This window comes from Pongo abelii, chromosome 4 (genome assembly GCF_028885655.2).
Source record: "Pongo abelii isolate AG06213 chromosome 4, NHGRI_mPonAbe1-v2.0_pri, whole genome shotgun sequence".
Taxonomy (NCBI): domain Eukaryota; kingdom Metazoa; phylum Chordata; class Mammalia; order Primates; family Hominidae; genus Pongo; species Pongo abelii.
In genome coordinates this window covers 174208979-174225584 of record NC_071989.2, presented here as the reverse complement: position 1 = coordinate 174225584, position 16606 = coordinate 174208979, and the positions used below count along the sequence as shown (strand labels likewise).

The following is a 16606-nucleotide window of genomic DNA, read 5'->3' as shown; positions in this document are numbered from 1 at the left end:
CAAAGGATATGATGCAAATATTATGGTGAAAACATAGTGTACATTTATCATTTCAGAAAATTATGTATTATAAAACCTTATCAATTATGCCAATGGATTAAATATTCAAGCAATATGATAATATTGATATTTCTGTAACCCGAAGCACCATGGCTTGATACTGTGAGAGACACTATGATTAACACAACCAAAGTTTCCCCATAGCTTCCAAGAAATCAAACAGTGAACTATTCTTGGAACAAAATTGAACTTTGAGTGCCCTTCCTTAATTTATCCTGTACAATCTTTAAGCCGCCTCCCATGTTGCAACATTTTAATAAGGGCTTGAACTATTGACTTTGGTTGATGTTTCTCCTTCCACAATCCTTGTAGATGGTTATTCATCCTGAGGATTCAAGTGCCGTCTTCAACTGAATCCAAGTGTCACTTCTTTTCGTGTAGAATGTATCTATAACCCTTCTGGAGATTGGCAAATTTACTGAGAATCATTCCAGAAGAGAAAACAAATCAAAAACAAAAAATCCAGCCAAATTTTATATAGGGAATCTAAGAAACAGATCCTTAGAAAAAGTGCTGCTAACCTAGTGTGGCTTTCCTGAAAGTCTGCAAATCACAAAGAAACAAAAAGCCTAACCTTCTGTCATAGCGAGTTTATCTCCCTTGTGGAGATGATGGGACAAGAGTAACAGAAAATTGTTTACTCAGACCATTTCACTCAGACCTAAAACGCTTCTGTTTTTGCATTCATAAACAGAATAACCTCTCTTTCCAAAAAAAAAAAAAACAAAAACCACAATTTTTGTGTCCATAGCTATTCAGTGGCTAGAGGCATGCAGATTTATCAAAATGGCTGTCAGCAGACTACATAGTTTAAAGCAACCTTCTTTAGAATAAACCATAAGTCACCTGTGGAATTCCGAAAGAGGAGGCAATATAGAAATGAGTACATTTTCTACTGAATAAAATCATTCCAATTTAGAAAGACTTTAGTGAGATCTTTCCCATATTGAAAGTTAATTTTATTTTTACATTTTAGAAATAAGGGAAAAATAAAACTCTTTTTCCTATGAAAGGAATTCATTAAAAAAAAAAAAAATCTTAAAGAAATGCAGGTTGATGAACCTACCTCTGGTAAAGATCAAGTTTTCTGATGATTGGAGCCAAGATGAGGATTTCCTGCAGACCAAGCTTTCTTAAAGTGCTTCAGGGTCCCTGTCTGCCATATTTTTAATCTAATGTATCTTCACCTCGAAGCCCTTAATGGCAGTGTTCTGAGGACCTACGAAGGGGGGAAAATAACATTTTAAAAAGACTGCTTAGTTACAACAAAGTCACCTTGCCTTTGCTTCAGTTGTTGTGCATTCCAGAATATAAAACAGAAACATCTTGTTTATAGCAGTCAACTTGCTCAATGCGGGGAAAGGGTGGAGAGGCTAAGACACATCCAGGTAGTATAAAAAGGAAAAAAAATAAATAACAAAGGACTCTTACTGTATACAAGGCCAGTTTAGTTTTGAGAATTGCTTTTACAAAGGATGTTGCTGCATTTTGTTTGAGAAAAGGGCTGGCAAGGGCGAGAGGAGTTGGAGGGAGAATTCTGAGCAATGTAATTATTCAACACTTATATAAGGAGTGGCTTCTACATGCAGTTGCAATGATGAACAAAGTAGTTACAGATTATGCCTTTCCAGAGTTTATACTGCAACTGGATAAAAATAAGCAAACATGCAATTATAGTGAAATGAGATAAATGTGATGGTAGGTGATGTGCATGAATATGTGGGAGGTTACAAATTTCCTGAACTTGGGAGGCAAGAAGAGGGTCAGGGAAGCCTTCCCAGCAGAAAAGTCACCCAACTAGAGAGCTGAAGGAAGTGCAGTATTTAAACATATTAGAACCTCAGAGCTGCAGGTCCAGAGAGGCATGTGCAAGAAAGGGGAAAATGAAGAGCATGAAGCTGTAAGAAAGACTAGAAAGGTGAGGAGACAAATCTCCCCTTGACTTCTACGCCTTATTTAAGAGGGGCGACTTGAACTTGCAAATTACAGTGAGATTTTGAGTAAGAAGAGCAATGCCTAGCAGGGTGTCAGGCTCACTGGAGGCCTTAAGAAAGTCTTGCTGAATTATGTTAACCAACTTACTTTTAACTCATTAATAAAAGTTTTTCTAAAGCTAATTTTAAAGAGTTTCAATTTAATGTCTTTTGGGACTTAAATCAAATGAATATATGTAACATATGTAATTTTTTTTTTAAAAACGAAACCAGCTTTTATTTTTTAAAGACTGAAGAAAGAAACAAGTTTTTCTTTGGATTTGGCTAAGCTGGGATGCTGATAAGATGGCTGTTTGCAAATGGACCAGTTTGTGTCCACAGAGTGATATATATAGGCTCTCATATAAATATGCATACACATATGTATGTACATGTATTATTTTCTCCCTCTTTTTCTCCTTCTCTCTTTCATTTGTTCTTTCTTTCTTTCTTTAAACTCTTCTGTCTTTTGGAACTATGAGGGCAAACCTAAATATGTTGCGAGGTAACTTATTTTTATCTAATGAACATGCAACAGCCAATTGAACAAAATAATAAATAGTATATTTTAAGTATTAACGTCTATTTGATCTAAAGTGTGGAAACAAAGTCATCTGAGCTACTTATTGGACTGAAACGTGGATTTGCATGATTCTCTATGTAAAGTGAGTTTTTAAACTAAATTTCTTGACAAAGAGGGAAGAGGGAAGAGAAGCCCATGTTTGGGATGTATAAGCATGGTGGCAACTCTTTGGATTTTTGTCCTCTCACACAGGAGAACACTAGTCACCACGTGGGCTTACTTCTCTTTTTGATAGCTTCAGAGCCCCCATCCAATTATCTTTTGCCTTAAACTTCAGACAAAAAAAGAACTGTAAACGATTAGATACTGCAGGTGGTGGGTACAAACCGATAATGTGTTTTACTAACCATAGGTAGAATCGCTGAACCTATAGGTAGTTTTTGATCTCATAAATGAACTTTGTGCACTAGATTTAAACTACTATTCCATCAACTTGGATTAGATTGAGTTGTATGCATTTCAATACCTACTTGGTGGTCTAAAAATATAATTATTATTACTATTTGTTTTAGAGACAGGGTCTTGTTCTGTCACCCATGTTGGAGTGCAATGGCGAGAACATGGCTCACTCTAGCCTCCAACTCCCAGGCTCAAGTGATCCCCCTGCCTCACCCTCCTGAGTAGCTGGGACTGTAGGTATGTGTCACCATGCCAGGCTATTTGTTTCATATTTTGTAGACATAGGGTCTCACTATGTTGCCATGCTGGTCTCAAACTCCTCAAGTGATCCTCCCACATTGGCCCCTCAAGGTGCTGGGATTACAGGTGTGTCCCACCACACCTTGCCTAGAAATAGAATTATTGAATGAACCAAATCGTAGTTCTGCTGAATAGAACTGAAAATGGTTCAGTTCAGGTTAACAAACTGATAAACATTAGTTGTTATAAATCCCTAGTATGTGATAATACATAGAAATTATATTGTATCCTTTTATACTTGTAAAACATCATATTATGCTAAATTTTAAATGCTATCACTAATCGTCCATTAAGTTATAGTCATATTATAGCATCCAACTAAAAAAAATAACTGCTTCTCAGTCTAAAACCTCCAAAACAAATAATTTAGTCAAACAATAACATTTAAAATTTTCAAAATTTATTTTATGGTTTCAGGCATCAATGTAACAAACATGTACCATTACACATATTGTATATTTTATTATGTGCCATTAACTATTCAGAACAAGTGGCTTATTCTCCTCTAACTGAATGTTGCTATATGAGAAATATGTTGTGGTAGCCCACCCAGAACCATCTTTCCATCTTCTGTAAGCAAATGATCTCATCACATTTCTTTCATTTGGCTATAATTTTGGTGGAACACTTATTTGAGTTACTGACAAAGGGATGGCAAATAACCCAAATTATGTCAACCAAAATCTGTCTCAGGAATTGTAATCCTTAGTAAAATGAAGTAAGGATAGAAAACAGTTGGAGTTCATTTATTCTGACATTGGGACCTTGATGATTCTCTTCCTCTGTTTTAGTTACTGATATCTGAGGAGTTTTCCTATTTCTATCTTTCTTGAAGTCCGGTTGTTCTACTTTTCCGTCCATTCCACGAGCTGCCCCATATGTTTTATTTTACTTTTTAAATTTCAATAGCTTTAGAGAAACAAGTGGTTTTTGGTTACATGGATGAATTGTATAGTAATAAAGTCTGGTCTTTTAGTGTACCTGTCACTCGAATAGTGTACATTGTACCCAATAAATAGGTAATTTTTCATCTCTCACTCTGCTCCCACCCCTGACCCTCCCACTGCATCTCCAATGTCCATTATATCACTCTGTATGCCTTTACATACCCATAGCTTGGCTCCCACTTACAAGTGAGGACATGTGGTATTTGGTTTTCTGTCCCTCATTTACTTCACTTAGGATAGTGGCCTCCAATTCCAACCAAGTTGCTATGAAAGCCATTATTTTCTTCATTTTTATGCCTGAGTAGTATTCCATGGTGTGTGTGTGTGTGTGTGTATATATAATATATATTATATATATGTGTAATATATATACACATATACATATGTATATGTGTATATACATATGTCTATATACACACATATACACATATATACATATATACATATATACACACACATATATGATGTGTATATATAGACATATATGTGTATATATTATATATAATGTGTGTATATATAGACATATATACACGTATATGTGTATATATTACATATACATATATTATATACTCTATTATATATAATATATATTATATACTCTATTATATATAATATATATTATATTATATACTCTATTATATATTATATTATATTATATACTCCATTATATATAATATATGTCATATTATATACTCCATTATAGATAATATATATATTATATACTCCATTATAGATAATATATATTATATACTCCATTATAGATAATATATATTATATTATATACTCCATTATAGATAATATATGTTATATTATATACTCTATTATAGATAATATATGTTATATTATATATTATAATATATATAATTATATAATATAATTATATATTATATAATATATAATTATACAGTATAATTATATATTATATAATATATAATATAATATAATTATATATTATATAATATATAATTATACAATATAATTATATATTATATAATTATATAATTATACATTACATTATATAATATATAATTCTATAATTATATATTATATATTATAGAATTATATAATATATAATTATATATTATAGAATTATATAATATATAATTATATATTATAGAATTATATATTATATATTATAGAATTATATATTACATTATATATTATAGAATTACATATTATATTATATATTACATTATATATGATATTATATATGATGTAATTATATAGTATATTATATATGATGTAATTATATAGCATATTATATATGATGTAATTACATAGCATATTATATATGATGTAATTATATAGCATATTATATATGATGTAATTATATAGCATATTATATATGATGTAATTATATAGCATATTATATATGATGTAATTGTATCGCATATTATATATGATGTAATTGTATCGCATATTATATATGATGTAATTGTATCGCATATTATATATGATGTAATTGTATCGCATATTATATATGATGTAATTGTATCGCATATTATATATGATGTAATTGTATCGCATATTATATATGATGTAATTGTATCGCATATTATATATGATGTAATTGTATCGTATATTATATATGATGTAATTGTATCGTATATTATATATGATGTAATAGTATCGTATATTATATATGATGTAATTGTATCGTATATTATATATGATGTAATTGTATCGTATATAATATACGATATAATATATCATATAGTATATAATATACGATATAATTATATATTATATCGTATATTATATAATTATATATTATATCGTATATTATATAATTATATATTATATCGTATATTATATAATTATATATTATATTAGATAATATATTATATATTATATTAGATAATATATTATATATTATATATTTATATATAATTTATATATATTTATATATAAATATATAATGTATATTATATATGTGTATATATAATATTATATATATGTAACATTGTATATATATGTGTCACATTTCTTTATCCACTCATAGGCTGATGGGCACTTAGGCTGATTCCATGTATTCATTTATGACTTGTGCTGTGTGCAGGTGTTTGCTTTCTTTCATAATGACTTCTTTTCCTTTGAGTAGATACACACTAGTGTGATTGCTGGATCTACTGGTAGATCTAATTTTAGTTCTTTGAGGAATCTCCATACCATTTTTCCACAGGGGTTGTATTTTATTTTTTTCTTTCTCTCTCTCTCTGCCTCCATCCCCCCCTTCCTTCTCTCCCTCCTTCGCTCCTCCCTCTCTTCCTTCCTTCTTTCTTCCTTTTAAGTTAGCCATAGATGGTTTCTATTAGCTGTAACTAAAGAATCGTAACTGATACTAAAAAAGTGATAGCAAAGCTCATAGATATAACGTAAGTGCTAAGAGAACTATATTACAAGGCAAAAATGTAAGTACCATAAAGGAAAAACAACATATTACAAGGGGTGTAATGAAAGAGGCAGAACTAGCTCATGTTTATTAAAATTAAAAGAGTTTTAATGGAGAAACTGACAGTATGAATAAAATTTTCATAGATTAGGAGAACAGAGCAAACACCAGCGAAGTGATCAAGGGAAGACAAGTTCAATATGTGCTCAATGGTTAGGAATAACCCTGCTTCACACATATAGAAACATAGAACATAGAAAGAAATGAGAGAAAAGATTGGAATCAATGATTTGTTCATTTTAAAAATAAATATTTATTGTGGTTCTGTGGTCCAACAGTAAATAAGACAGATGCGTTTCCTACCTTCAGGAAACTTATATTGTCCTTGAGGAAAGAGACAAATAGCTACCAAAAAAAGATTCTTGAACAAACAAATTTATTACTTTAAAAATGCAATAAGTTCTGTGATGAAGAAAACAAGGAGCTAAAATATAGAGTATGGATGGTTGGGTAAGGTAGGCAGTTTAGGAAGGGCTGGAGGAATGTTGTGATATTCTAGCTAATAAATGAATCATGAGAAAATGAGAGAAATGGAACTTTCCAGGCAAAGGGGCAGATAATGCAAATGTCCCTGGCACAGGGAAGAATTTAACTTGTTCCTAAAATTAATTAAAAAGACTTCAGCCAGGTGAGCAAAGTAGGGTGCACTGTGAGATGATGCTGGAGAAACAGCCCCGGGCAAGATCCTGTAGGGGCTTAGATTTTATTCTAAATTTGTGAGGAAACTGAGAGACGGATTTGGATTTTATTCCAAATTTGTGAGGAAGCTATTTACATTTTATGAAAATCAACTTCATGGCTATGGAGTTGGGAGCAATTATTATGGGGTGGGAACAATTATTACACTATACAATAATAGTCTTGAATGATGGGTTGGATTAGAAGATGCATATATGGGAGGAATGAAGGGTACATCATGGCAGATATAGTGGGAGACATTAAATATGAGGATGTAAGTTTTTGTTATTGAGTATATAATTTAGAACTCTTGAAAATGTTTGTTTTAGGTACCACTGTCTTCCATAATGACACTATCCCTGATGCGTATTTCTACCTCTAATCTTCCCCAGTATTTATACTTCCTGTCATATGATTTAGCACTTAATTACATGCTGACCAGTACTCTGCAATTTACACTACATTTCCCAACTTGATTCAGAACATCTTAAGGGCAGGGCCAGTTCCACACATTTCTGGATCTTTCACATGACCTAATATATTTTGATATAAATATCAATTAGTAATAATAACAAGTATATATTTAATTATCATGTTCTTGGCACTGTTCTAAGAGTTTTACGTGTATAATTTCATTTAATCCTTGTACAAAATCTATGAAGAAAGCCTGGTTATTATTTTGTGGTGAGAAAATTCAAATTTGCCATGATGAAGCCACTGGTCTGCTTATTATGAATTGATTCATTTCCCTGTAATATTTTTGAAGAAGAAAAAACAAGCACCTGGTCAGATAGGCTGTTGGTCATGGTATATTGAAAGAATACACGTGAATAATATTTTCACGATATTATAACACTTCCTAGTCCTCCTAGTAATCCACCACATATCCGTTGATGGTGATAGAATTCCATGTATTTTCCCCAACTGCATTTGCTAGCTGTATATGTCATTTAACTACAAAGGTTTAATTCAGATCACATGACACTCTGCCTCACCTGCCTTCTCTTTCAGTTAATTAAGCCAGCCCAAATTTCTCCCACCACTAATCAGAGAGATTACAGGCGAGGTTCTACAATAGATGCTGCTGGTTCATTCTGTTTGGATCCTGAGCATTTCTAACATAAATATCCATGGAGAAATACCTATCAAGTAATTATTGTGACACAGATTATGATTGTAGTGCAGTTATCTCAACACATGCCAAGAAGTTAAAAAAAAAAAAAAGAAGGGAGATGGTGATACAAATGAGGGAGAAAAACAAACACAATACTAATGGGAATTAGAAAGAAAAATAAAGACTGTCAAAGAACATTACTGATGGGCAAACTATAGGAGGACACAGAAAAAAAAGTAAAATTTAAAATAATTTAGATTCCACCCTGAGGCATTCAGATATAAAAACAATAGAGCAATTTTAATTGGGCAAATAGACTCTAAGTGTTTGCTTAAAACTATTTCTCTCCTTAAAACATAGCGACAAGGATGACATACTTGACTTTTGCTCACACCCTGTTTTCCTCATCAAAGTTTAAATTTTAGAAACAGAAAATTCCAATTTCTATTTTGGTTTATAGTATGAACTCAAATAAATATGTCCTCTATGTCGTGGGTGTGACTGGCTGGGGTCGCCGTCGTGGGAGGTGAAAGAATTTACAAAACCGTCGTGGGTAAATAAAGGCAGATTGATTAGAGAAAATACGAAGATATGTTTTAGGAGAGCAGTGGGCAACACAGCAGAGAGAAGCCTGTCTGCCAAGAGGCAGGGCTTGTAGATAAGTTTTATAGGGTTATGCTGGAGAGGCTAGGTGCAGGTAGAGTCGTTCTGCTGGGGCTACCTGCCGAAAGAGGTATTTGGGAACAGGATGCTGTACAAGCGGTTTGTTTTATGGTTAGCCGTTTCTTAGAACAATTGTTCTCCCGCACCTTGGAGCCCTTTCCTTATTGTTGTTAACATATTAGGACTCCACGCCCTGTCTCCTTAGGAAGAGAGTATTTAAATAATAAGTGGAAGACGATATTAAAATAGATACTATCATGCCACTGATTTGTATGGAAAAATAGACAAGGCAGATGAGAAACTTGGCAAGTAAAGAACAGAAGTAAAATGGAAGAAGAAGAAGAAGAAAAGGAAAGAGAACAGCAGAAACAACAAAATACACACACATATCAACTGTTGATCATTTTGAAAATTTCAAGTGTTCAGGCTAGCTCACAGTTTTTCCAGGGGTCATTCATTTTCTGGCCATGTTTGATATCTTGTCCACCCCCTCGTCCCCACTCCTAATTTGGTGTAGGTTGCTTGGCTTACAGAAAATAGTGTCATTCAGAAATGCTAGGATCACAACAGGCTGATTAATAACTGTGTTGAAAAGCTAAATTTAGGTGATAGACTATATAAATCTCCCTTATATGAAATGTCGGCTCTGCAGCCTATAGTGTTGGGCATTTATCTTAGATTTTAGCTGAGGTTCTTTAGGAGCCCTGGCAAAGCAGGACCACAGAGAAAATGCTATTAGAGTCCTTTGCATTTTCTTAATGAAGAGGTGGAAACTTGGATCACAAGAACCCTGCAAATCAGCATCCACTATTCGGGTGAAGTAGGAAAAAGTAGCGTAATAACATGGGAATAAAAATGCTTTTAAAATATTTTTAAATGCAGCTCTCATTTCTTCAAAAATTTAGAGAATTAGTCACATGGCATCTCATTTAATGCTCAAAGTTCAATTTAGCCTAAAGCATTCTAATAAATATAAAAGACCTTGGAAATATATAAAAATAACATTTTGTAAACATCATATGGCTTCACAAATCGGGGACAATTTACTCACGTTACTTCTTTTCTCATATATTACAAAATATTCTTATTTCTGCCCTTTTACTTCTCTGTAGTCACATTTTTTTTTTTTTTTCTTACTACAGAAACATTTTGGAAGGAAGGGTAGGAATGCCTATCTAGATATCATGGGACACTATTGTTCATTAAGCATAATTTAAAAAATGCTAATTTAAGATGTTTTTCCCTTCCCTTCCCTGAATAAAACACCATCACTCAGACACTAGGTCAGGAAAACAGCATATAGAAAACAAGAAAGAGTCTAACAGCTGAAGACTAAAATGCAAGGGGAAACTGCTTTAAGAGAAGTCACAGAATTAATGCCCGTATACATTCTGAAACTTTTTGAAAACCAGCCACCTTTTCCACCTATAGACTGAGTTGTGGCTCTATCCTAAACCTTGCAGGTCTTCTCTATGCCTATGATTGTCTTAATAGCTTACATTAACGTTGGCACACTGTTGTCCTCATAACACAGACCGTAGTACATGCATGACTGTCCAGGTTCAAAGCTCTGCTTTGCCTTACCAGCTTTCTGACATTGGTGGGTAACTTAACTTCCCTATGCTCCAATTTCTTCGTCTGTAAATGGGCATACTTCTCAGGCCTACCTCATAAGACTGTTATGTTAGTTATAAGAGGTTCAGAAACATGCCTGGGGCAGACTAATGCCATATACATGTTTGATAATTGCATATATGAAATTAAAAAGTAGATTAAATCAGTAAATATGAATTAGGCACCTACACTGTTGCAAGCCATGTTACAATAAAGAACAAGATAAAATTGGCCAAATCAGTGGACTTGAACTTACATTCTAGAGAAAAGAAACAGGAGTAATCATGTAAACAAATAAACAAGACATTTCTATATGGAGATAAGTGCTATAAAGAAATGACTGTTATGTGATAGCAATAGAGGAGACTGCTTTGGGAAGGCCCTTTTGGGACCTGGGATTTGAGGTGAGACCTGAAAAATGGGATGCTGTTCAGGAATAAGAAACAGGAGCTCTAAGTACTCAGCAACTAGAACCACTGTCTTGCTATGGGACGGAGGAGACCTGGGTATGGAGGTGGAGAAGGAAGGAGATGATAGGGTATAATGTCAGAAAAGCAGGCAAGAGATCTGTTGGTCAGGTCTTGGAGTTTGGCTTTTACTTTTAGTGCAATGAAAACCATTGCAGGATTTAAAACTGAGGAGAAGGGTGACCTAGTTTAACTGCCAAAAAATTCCTTTGTTTCTGAATGTCTACTGAAACTATTCACTTAATGCCAATTTATTGACTTACTTTATGCATTGACTTGGTGGTTCGGACTCTAAATTTCACCTCGTTGTTGACTCAAAAAATGCATAAGATACTAGATGGGAAGTAAATGTATTATCTGCCACTAAGAGATTTTATTCCAAAGTACTTGGTAGCTACGTTTGTCTAGTTTTACATATATGTAGTTATGTAAACCTTTTCTTTGACTGTATTTCACTCATCCAAATTTTGCATAATTCATCTGTAGTTTCTTGCCATAAACCCTGGACAGGACCAGTTATATGTACAGGCTACAGGCAGCTGCCTACATTTATATGATGTGTGAGGCACTACACAACATTTATGTGATAAAGACTTTCTTAATCACTAGTCCATTGTGGTACATAAAACTCTTACCAATAGATTTATAGTATTGGGTTGCAGAGGTTAAATGTCAGAGCAAACAGAGGGTGTATATCTTACTGAGGCAAAAGAAAACATTATCAGAGGATAGGGGCCTGGACCAATTAGATAGGGAACAGAGTAGATTTGGCAGAAGTACTAAGCCTTGAAGGGCCCATCCAGTTGGATATCTACTTACAGACATGCATCACTTAACAATGGGGATACATTCTGAGAAATGCATTGCTAAGTGATTTCATCGTGTAAACATCATGTAGTGTACTTACACAAACCTAGATGGTACAGCCTGCTATCCACCTTGGCTATGTGGTATAGGCTATCGGTCCTAGACTAAAAACCTTACAGCACACTATTGTACTTAATACTGTAAGCAGTTGTAACACAATGGCAAGTATTTGTGTATCTAAATACAACTAAGCTTAGAAAAAGTACGGTAGAATGGGCACGGTGGCTTATGCCTGTAATCCAAGAACTCTGGGAGGCCAAGGCAGGTGGATCACTTGAGGTCAGGAGTTCAAGACTAGCCTGGCCAACATGGCGAAACCCTGTCTCTACTAAAAATACAAAAAAATTACCCAGGTGTGGTGGCAGGTGCCTATAGTCCCAGCTACTCGGGAGGCTGAGGCAGCAGAATCGCTTGAACCCAGGAGGTGGAGGTTGCAGTGAGCCAAGATCATGCCACTGCACTCCAGTCTGGGCAACAGAGTGAGACTCCAACACACACACACACAAAAAAAAAAAAAAAAAAAAGAAAGAAAAGGTACAGTAAAAATATGATATAAAAGATTAAAAAATGGTACCATCAATGGTGTTTTCAGGACTGGAAGCTGATCTGAGAAAGTTAATCAGGGAGTGAATGTGAAAGTGTGAAAGCCTAGGATATTACTGTACACTACTTTATAAACACTGTACAATTAAGCTACATACGATAAATTTATTTTAAAATCTCTCTTTAATAATAAGCTTTAGCTCTCTGTAACTTTTTAACTTTATAAACACTTTAATTTTTTAAACTTTTAAACTCTTTTGTAACAACAACATAGCTTGAAACATGAATACATTGTAAAGGTGTACAAAAATATTTTTTTTCTTTATAGTGTTATTTTAAGCGATTCTATTTTTCAGTGTTTAACATTTTTAACTTTTTTGCTAAAAGCTAAGACAAAAAGACACACATTAGCTTAGGCCTACACAGGGTCAGGATCATCCATCTCACTGTCTCTCACCTCCACAACTTGTCCCACTGAAAGCTCTTCAGGGGCAATAACACGCATGGAGCTGTCATCTGTGATAGCAATGACTTCTGGAATATCTCCTGAAGAACCTGCCTGAGGCTGTTTACAGTTAACTTTTTAAAAAGTAGAAAGAGTGTACTCTAAAATAACGTTAAAAAGTACAGTAAATACATAAGCCAGCAACATAGTTATTGATTATCAAGTATTATGCACTGTATATAATTGTATGTGCTAGACTTAATACACCTAGCAGCACAGTTGGTTTGTTTACACTGGTATCACCACGAACATGTGAGTAATGAGCTGCATTATGAGTTATAATGGCTATGATGTCACTAAGTGACAGGAATTTTTCAGCTCCATTATAATCTTATGGGACCAACATTCTACATGTGGTTCCGTAAGATTATAGACTCATGTGGTGCATGATTGTATACATCCTGCCTTCATCTATTCATGATTTGAACCAATACGTGGATAGTCAATCCTTTTTGCATTTAAAATTATCTTCAGAAGCCATTAATCTTACAAGTCTGTTTTCCCCATTCTGTTTTAATGGACTCTAATTTTTATCGGTGAGACTCTTTATTTCTAAATTTCTAAAACTGTTCAACTTAAAAAACTATCTGGAATAACAACAGAGATGCATACAGTTTTAAGAAAAGAGAGTCATGCTTCTCAAAACTGAGATTTATGAGAACAAACAATTCAAACAAAATTAGGATAGGGTATCTTCTCCCCAGGAGCTAATAATAAAATTACTTTTATACCAATGTCTTAATTTCATTAGACTGTTCATAGCTCTTTATACATTTTGTCCTTGCTTGCCTAGGAGTCTTTATAGTTTTGGATGTAGTTTGCTGATTGGTTGAAGTTAGTAATCACAGTAGTCAAATATGTAATATTTAAATTGATGCCACCTGTATTTCTCCAATAAAACTAGGTAGTGGAAGAAAACACATTTAACATGAAAAATCCCCATTTTATGGATTCAATAGCACAAAACTGATAGGTAGCTTAACTTCCCTATGCTTTGATGTTTTCATCATAAGTAAAACCAAAATTTATACCAAAAGTGGGCAGATATCGGCATTCTTAAAGCGCAGTTACTATGATCTTACTAGAATGTTTTCCTCCAAACTGTGTCTTCATATTTAATAATTAGCTTTATTTCCACTTGTTTGCAAAGAAGTTTGTACTTAATTATTTAAAGGACTTGCCACTATTTTCCAAAATAACCATTTTGGAAAAGCCATGTTGGTTAAATATTAATGGTGTTCTTTGGTATATTCCAATTCTAACAATAAATTAGGGGACTTGTTTTTGGCATTCAAGCACTTTCTTACTCAGATAAGTTGATTAATTCCACTTGTGTCTTATAGCCTTATGAGGTATGTGATTTATTTCATGGCTGTTAATATCTTTATCTCTTTTTTATACTTTTTAGTTTTTATGATAAAGACCCTGATTTCTTTAAACTCAAACCATAAAATTATGTATATGTATAGCGTTAGTTTCTTTGAGTCTATGTTAAGTTAAATATTGACTTTGCAAGCTCTATATCATTTATTATTTATCATTCTCAATCTGTGGAATTTATTAAAAAATTGATAAGAATGCCTGATGGTGAAATCCCCACAGGTATCAAATTGGATGACCCAACCAAGCCAATTACAAAATTGACAAATCTGTGGTTACTTCGATAAAAGTGACACAATTTGCTTTTAACAGGGACTGATATTTTTTAAGGACACTTTGAGACATTTTCTTTGAAGGAATAATGTTCTTCAATTTTAGAAAGCTACCTTTTTTTTATTCTTTTCAGAAGATTGCCTTCTTGTGAGGCTTGTTAGCCTTTCTGTTCTTTCTACCTTTTTCCAGAAGTTGATTTCTCATTCTTTGGCACTTTAGAGAATGTTGGGAGAGAATTTCAAGTATTTAAAAAAATATTTTTAGCAGATTTACCTTTTGTGCGAAGTGTCAGACAGTTCAAGGGGCACCCTGAGCTTTCTCACATCTTTTGTCAGTGGAATAGAATTTCATTCCTAAAGAACAATTGTTCACATTACAAAAATAAGCTTCCTACATAGGTGCCCTTGCCAATAGCCTCCAGAGAAAGGATAAAAAAATAAATGATCTTATAGACTGATTAATCTACTCTTTCACCCCACAGAAAATCTAGGGCTCTTAGTAAGGTTGTAATGAAGGTTCCTGGGAAAAATGCTTTGCCATTTTCTAAGCAGTTTTTAAACTTCTAACATACAACTGTTTTCTAATTTAGCTTCTTGTGAGCAGAGGTTAAGTACGTAAAAAACAAAAAGTCAAGTGAAATAAAGTCACCTTGAGGGGAATGTGAAAAATATTTGTGACCATTCTTTCATAGCCATGAGGTTAAGAATATCGATAGTTTTGGTTAAAAAGAAGGGGTGTGGGGGAAAAATAGCTATTTTCAATTCAGCGCAGTTATCAAACAAAACCTCTCTTTCCCTGAGTCATTCAATCTATCTGTTCACACATATGTAGTAGCACAGTTTTGCAAGCCTGGCTCCATATTAGAACCACTTGAGGAACTTCTGAAACTTACCACAGCCAGGCGTCTGACAGCCTGGGGGTCCAGCAGAAGAAAATCTGCTTTCCCGGGAGCATTAGCGCATGCTGGTGCTCCCCCAGGTGACCCAGAGTTGAGACACATTGAGTTAGACTGACACTTCTACTTTTAAGAGGATGCTTGAAAACATCTGAAAGGAACATTTTTTTCAAGGAATTTTTCTTTCCAATGAGATTCAGACTTGTCTGGGGATGGTTGGCTGTGTGTTTCACTTGTATTTATCTTTCTAGTAATGCTCTATGATTTATTATTGTTCTTAGTATCATTATTAGAATTACAGCTTCTGAGACATAGCTTTCAATTAATCAATGCATTGACTGATATATGTAGATATCCTGAAGAAATACCCAACAAAAGAATTTAAAATATTTTGTGTCCTCAGGACACGTATCCATTTTATGATGAAGACAGTGCAGGCTGAGGAAGTACAGATGACAAGGAGAGAAGGACTGGGTTTGTGCTCTGTTGCATTTCAAATATTGAGGATTAGGGTGAGAGAAGTGTTTAGAAAAGATGGGCCAAGTCATAAATAGCTGCAGGTGACACCTGTTAAGTGTTGTACTGTATCATTGAAGATACCATAGTCTTAAACTCTTGACTTTAGTCAGGGAAAACACTTCATATCCCATCCATTCCTGCTTTCCCGTTCATCCAATACTCAACCATCACAAAGCTGGGATACCACAGCATGTATTGGATGTTGTGCCTCTTACAGTAGAAAAGAGTGTTTGCAGTAAAATGTCACTGTACAAGAAGACTGGGAGGGAGGTGTGGTTATATCTGCACTAACAACAGAGATAAGTAATAACCTGTGGTTAATTTTTGAACACTAATGCCTGCATGTCTCGACATTTTATTTTAACAGTGATTCA

General features: G+C 33.8%; 1 long non-coding RNA gene across 1 annotated transcript in view; it reads right to left on the bottom strand.

Moving 5' to 3' along the window:
• Positions 1-16606, bottom strand: part of LOC129059610 (uncharacterized) — a 1962070-nt gene that overhangs the window by 882395 nt on the left and 1063069 nt on the right. Inside the window, exon 4 of the long non-coding RNA XR_010140069.1 lies at positions 1127-1279. This is a non-coding gene — a long non-coding RNA (uncharacterized LOC129059610). The remainder of the gene's footprint in view (positions 1-1126; positions 1280-16606) is intronic.